The sequence below is a fragment of the Hemiscyllium ocellatum genome, chromosome 35, assembly GCF_020745735.1.
Source record: "Hemiscyllium ocellatum isolate sHemOce1 chromosome 35, sHemOce1.pat.X.cur, whole genome shotgun sequence".
Classification (NCBI taxonomy): Eukaryota; Metazoa; Chordata; class Chondrichthyes; order Orectolobiformes; family Hemiscylliidae; genus Hemiscyllium; species Hemiscyllium ocellatum.
The window spans coordinates 41,164,594-41,170,745 of NC_083435.1; positions in this window are offsets into that span (position 1 = coordinate 41,164,594).

The window sequence follows — 6,152 nt, forward strand, 5'->3', positions numbered from 1 at the left end:
TGTTACTAGTCCACAAACCAGCTGCTTGTTGCAGGTTGAATATTCACTGGTGCACACCCTTGGTTCATTTGCACCTTCTCCTACTGGTTGAATCAACAGCTGCAGTAAACTGTGCTTACAATGAGTCCCAGGTTACTTGTTTTCAGCAATCCTTGGGTTTTTCAAAAACAGTTCTTTTCTCATTTCACTCCACAATGGTAAACACAGAAAATTTTTTAAAAAGTCTTTACAATACACACAGATATCCAAGAGATAAAAGAGACAAAACACAAATATTATCCACAGAGAAAAGGTATTGTCAGAACACACAATAAAAGATACTATCCATTTGCCCAATACTCTCCGACAACAATGGATGTGCCCTTGATGGTTTCAGACCACTCTTGACTTCTTGCTTGTTGAATCTGAAATATTTCACACTCTGTACCAGCATCAATTTCCTTCAGAGTGCAGCTCTCGACGACATGTCATTGATGTATATTTGCTTCCTTGCTTGCACTTTATTTCCAACTGATATCCCTGCAAATGGATCATCCTTTAAAACATGTCACAAATGACGTGGAGCAGCTAGAAGTGGGTTCAAGAAAGATCCTTTGAATTGGCTTGTGCCAGACCTTACAATTACTTTCTCTCTCTTGAACAGCTCACTATGAAAGGCAATAAATGGGCTCCTTAATATGTAGATAATTGTTGAATCTGATTTTAATTCACGTGGATGGAGTTGGGGGCGGGTGGGGGTGGGGGAGCAGGTTGGATGTGGTTGTGGGCGAACAGGGGCGGTATTGGATGGGGTTGGGGTGGAGGTGGGGCAGACAGAGGGCAGTGTTAGATAGGGTTGGTGAGGCGGATGAGGGAGGGGGTGGGGGTGGACGGAGGCTAGTGTTAAATGGGGTTGGAAGTGGGTGGCGGTGGGGGAAGAGGCTTGTGTGCAGTGTGTTGCTGCCTAGTCTCCTGAATGGAGAGTGGACTTAGTAAGTGCTTGCTGTGTCAATTCCATTGAACTGAAGGGGGTTGGTGGGGGTGGGGGAATGGGAGGCTTCAGCAATGTTGCAGGTTCCTTACATACAAGTGTGTCCCTGCTCAGAAACGAACCCTGAGACAGAGAGAGGGAGCAAGGCAAGCAGAGCAAGGAGAAAGGAAACTTCAGAAAACTCTGAGCCCCAGAGGAGAGGCAATGAATCAGTTAACCGAATAATCAATTATCCAAACGAAATAGTTCAGATAATCGAGGTTTCTCTGTAAGTGGTTTCTCTCCTGTGTGAATGTGCTGGTATTTAGAGAGGTTCTGCGATTCTGCAAATGAACTCTCATAAACTACACATATGAAAGGCTTCTCCCCTGTATGAATGCACTTGTGTTTGAGGATCAGTGATGAAGAGAATGATTCCTTGCACACCTCACAGATGAATAATTTCTCCCCTGTGTGTATGGGGAGGATTGATAGTGACGCAGATGATTTATCACAATCTTTGCTGGTAAAGGGCTTCTCCCCTGTAAATGTATTGGTGCATTTACAGAGTTGACGACTGGGAGACGATTGTCTGCATGCATCATGTGTGAATGGCTTCTCCCCTGTGTGAGTAAGGCACTGTTGCATGAGACTTGTTAAATGTGCAAAGCTCATGTTACACACCTCACATTCAAACAGCTTCTCTCCATTGTGAATACGCTGGTAGTTATTTCATGTTGAAAGCTCAGTGACATGCTTCACATTTGAATGGCTTCATGTCCTTGTAGCCACTCTTATGTGAACAATTATTCAATGGATGCAGATTATATGTTAGGAGTTCTTATAAATCTGTGGAGTATCCCTCACAAACCTTACAATTGAACAGTCTCTCCTTCATAGGAATGAGTCAGTGTTTCATGAGGCTCAACGAATGATTGAAGCTCTCACCACACTTGGAGCCCACTCCCACTTCTTCCCAGCCCTGACCGATCATCCACAGCGAAACCTTCAGAAAGATTGGTCATGGTTGGAAGGTTGGTTGGAAGGCTCCACACCACTGAACTTATTAAAGTCTTGGAGGATGTGACAAAACACTTTGATGAAGGTGCATGTAGTGTACATGGACTTTAGCAAGGTATTTGATAAGGTTCCCCATGGTAGGGTCATTCAGAAAGTAAGGAGGAATGGGATGCAGGAAAGTCTGGATACAGAGTTGGCTGGCCCATAGAATATGGGGAGAGTTGGTCAATGGAAAGTATTCAGCCTGGACTTGATGACCAGTGGTGTTCAACAGGGATCAGTTCTGTGACCGATTTTTATAAATGACTTGGATGAGGAAGTGGAAGGGTGGCTTAGTAAGTTTGCTGATGACACAAAGGAGTAGTGGAGAGTATGGAGGGCTGTTGTAGGTTGCAATGGAACATTGACAGGATACAGAATTGGGCTGTTAAGTGGCAGATTGAGTTCCACATGGAAAAGTATGAAGTGATTCATTTTGAAAGGTTGAATTTGAATGCAGAATACAGGGTTAAAGGAAGGATTCTTGGCAGTGTGAACAAAGGGATCTTTGAATCCATGTCCATATATCCCTCAAATTTTCCATCAAATTGATAGGGCTGTTAAGAAGGCAATCGGTGTGTTGGCTTTCATTAGCAGGGGGGTTGAGTTTAAGAGCTGCGAGGTTATGCTGCAGCTTTGTAGAGCCCTGGTTAGACCATACTTTGAATATTGTGTTCAGTTCTGGTCACCTCTTTACAGGAAAGATGTGGAAGCTTTAGAGAGGATGCAGAGGTGATTTACCAGGATGCTGCCTGGACTGGAGGGCATGTCTTAAGAAGAAAGGTTGAGGGGAACAATGGCTTTTCTCATTGGAGCGAAGAAGGATGAGAGGTGATTTGATAGAGGTGTACAGAATGTTTAGAGGCATAGATAGAGTGGATAGCAGAGACTTTTTCCCATGAAGGAAATCTCAAGGGGATATAATTTTAAGGTAATTGGAGGAAGGTTTAGGGGATATGTCAGAGGTAGGTTCTTTACATAGAGAATGCTGGGTGCGTGGAATGCCCTGCCAGCAATGGCAGTAGAGTCAGATACATGAGAGGCATTTAAGTGACTGTTGGATAAGCACATAGAAGATAGTACAATGAAGGGTATGTCTGTTAGTCTGATTCTAGAGTAGGATAAAAGGCCAGCACAACATTTAGGTATTGCTGTTGCTATACTGATCTATGTTCTGACTGTTATAAAAACAGAACATAGAGCAATACAGCATTGGAATAGGCTCTTCAGCCCATGATGTTGTGCCAAACGAATCGCCAAATGAAACTAATCCCTTCTGCCTGCCATTGGTCCATGTCCCACTATGCCATGTATATTCATGTGCTTATCTAAAAGTTCCTAAAACACCTCTAACATATGTGCCTCCACTACCACCCCCAGCAGCGCATTCCAGACTCTTACCACTCTCTGTGTTAAAAAAAACTTGCCCCTCATGTCTCCTTTGAACTTAACCCCTCTCACCTTAAAAATATGCCCCCTGTATTAGACATTTCTAATTAGACACTAGAGTGACATTAGACACTCTAGGAAACAGGTTCTGACCGTCAATGTTTTCTATGCATTGCATAATTTTATAGACTTCTATCAAGTCTCCCATCAGCCTCTGCCACTCCAGAGAAAACAACCCGAGTTTTGCTAGCCTCTCCTTACTCTGTAATCCAGGCAGCATCCTGATAAAACTCATCTGCACCCACTCCAAAGCCTCCACATCCTTCCTGAAATGTGGCAGCCAGAATTGAAAGCAATACCCTAAGTGTAGGTCTTTTAAAGCTGCAACATGACATCCAGACACTTGTAATCCCCTGGCCAATAAAGGCAAGCATGCTTTACACCTTCTTTACCATATTATCCACTTGCGTGGCAACTTTCAAGGAGATATGGACTTGAACCCCAAGATCCCACTATATATCATGGCTGTTCATATTCCTGCCATTAACTGCATATTTTTCCTCAACATTTGATCTCCTGAAGTGCAGCACCTCACACGTACACAGATTAATCTTCATCTGTCTTTTCTCTGCCTATTACCTTCAACTGATCTATATCCCACTGCATCCTTTAACAACCCTTTACACTATTCACAACTCCACCAATCTATGTACCACCTACAAACTTAACAAACTTACTCATCTACATTTTCATCCAAGTCATTCATATATGTCACAAACAGCAGAAGTCCCAGCATGGATCACTGTGGAACACCACTAGTTACGCACTTCCAGCCAGAGAAACACTCTTCCACCACGACCCTCTGCCTTCTATGGGCAAGCCAATTCTGAATTCACATAGCCAAGTCACTGTGGATTCCATGCATCTTAAGCTTCTGGATGAGCCTACCATGAGGTACCTTGTCGAAAGTCATCTATAATCCATGAACAACATCCACTGCTCTATTGTCATTAATGATCTTTGTCACCTTCTTGAAAAATTCAATCTAGTTGTAAGACTTGACCTGCAGCACATGAAATCATCAATCAGATTTTCATGCTGACTGTCCCTAATTAGGCCATGCTTTTCCAAATGCATGTAAATCCTATCCCAATGAATAGGATTTCTAACAGCTTCCCAACCACTGATGAGAGACTCACTGGTCTATAGTTTTCTGGGTTATGCCTGTTTCCATTCTTGAGCAGAGGAACAACATTATCTACTTACCAGTTCTCCAGAACCTCTCCAGTGGCTGGCAAGGAAACAAAGATTTTGAGGAGAAAGTGAGGTCTGCAGATGCTGGAGATCAGAGCTGAAAATGTGTTGCTGGAAAAGCGCAGCAGGTCAGGCAGCATCCAAGGAACAGGAAATTCGACGTTTCGGGCATAAGCCCTTCATCAGGAGTGAGGAAAGTGTGTCCAACAGGCTAAGATAAAAGATAGGGAGGAAGGACTTGGGGGAGGGGCGATGGAGATGTGATAGGTGGAAGGAGGCTCTGAAGAGCGCTTCATCTTCCGCCTGGGAGCCCTCCAACCACAAGGGATGAACTCAGATTTCTCCAGTTTCCTCATTCCCCCTCCCCCCACCTTGTCTCAGTCGATTCCCTCGAACTCAGCACCGCCCTCCTGACCTGCAATCTTCTTCCTGACCTCTCCGCCCCCACTCCACTCTGGCCTATCACTCTCACCTTGACCTCCTTCCACCTATCACATCTCCATCACCCCTCCCCCAAGTCCCTCCTCCCTATCTTTTATCTTAGCTTGCTGGACACACTTTCCTCATTCCTGATGAAAGGCTTATGCCTGAAATGTCGAATTTCCTGTTCCTTGGATGCTGCCTGACCTGCTGCGCTTTTCTAGCAACACATTTTCAACAAAGGTTTTGTTCAAGGCTCCAGCAATCTCTTCTCCTGCCTCTCTCAACAACCTAGGGTAGATACCATTGAGCCCTGGGGATTATATTCATTTAAATGGTATTGGGTCTCTTGAAGAGCATTAATTTCTTGATCTCAAAATGCCCTTGTATATTGGCATGCTCCACACTGTTCTCATTATCCTCCATATTCTTTTCCTGGATGAATACCGTCACAAAGTAGTAACTTCAGAACTTGTCCACATCCTCTGCCTTCAATTACAATCCTTGAGTGGTCCGATCTTCTCCCTAATTATTCTCTTGTTTTAAAGTATGTATAGAATGCCTTGGGATTCTCTTTAATCGTATTTGCTAAAGTAATTTCATGACCCCTTTTTGCTCTCCTAATTCCCTGCTTGAGTTCTTTCCTGCTTTCTGTATATTTCTCACACTCTCTATGCGATTTTAGCATACTAAACCTTGCATATGCTTCTTGTTTCCTTTTGACTAAATTCATATCCAAGAGTCTGTTACCTTGCCATCCCTATCCTTACTCCTTACTGGAAAATGCCAGGCCTGAACTTTGATGAGTCTTTAACCGATGGACTTGAACCCCAAGATCCTATTATACATCATGGCTCTTCAGGGTCCTGCTATTAATTGTATACTTTTCCTCAACATTTGATCTCCCAAAGTGCAACACCTCACACTTACTCAGATTAATCTTCATTTGCCATTTCTCAGCCCATATCTGCAACGGATCTATTTCCCACTCTATCCTTTAACAACCTTCTATACTATTCACAACTCCACCGATCTTTGTAATACTTAAGCAACTGCCACATGTCAAATGTGGACTTGCCTG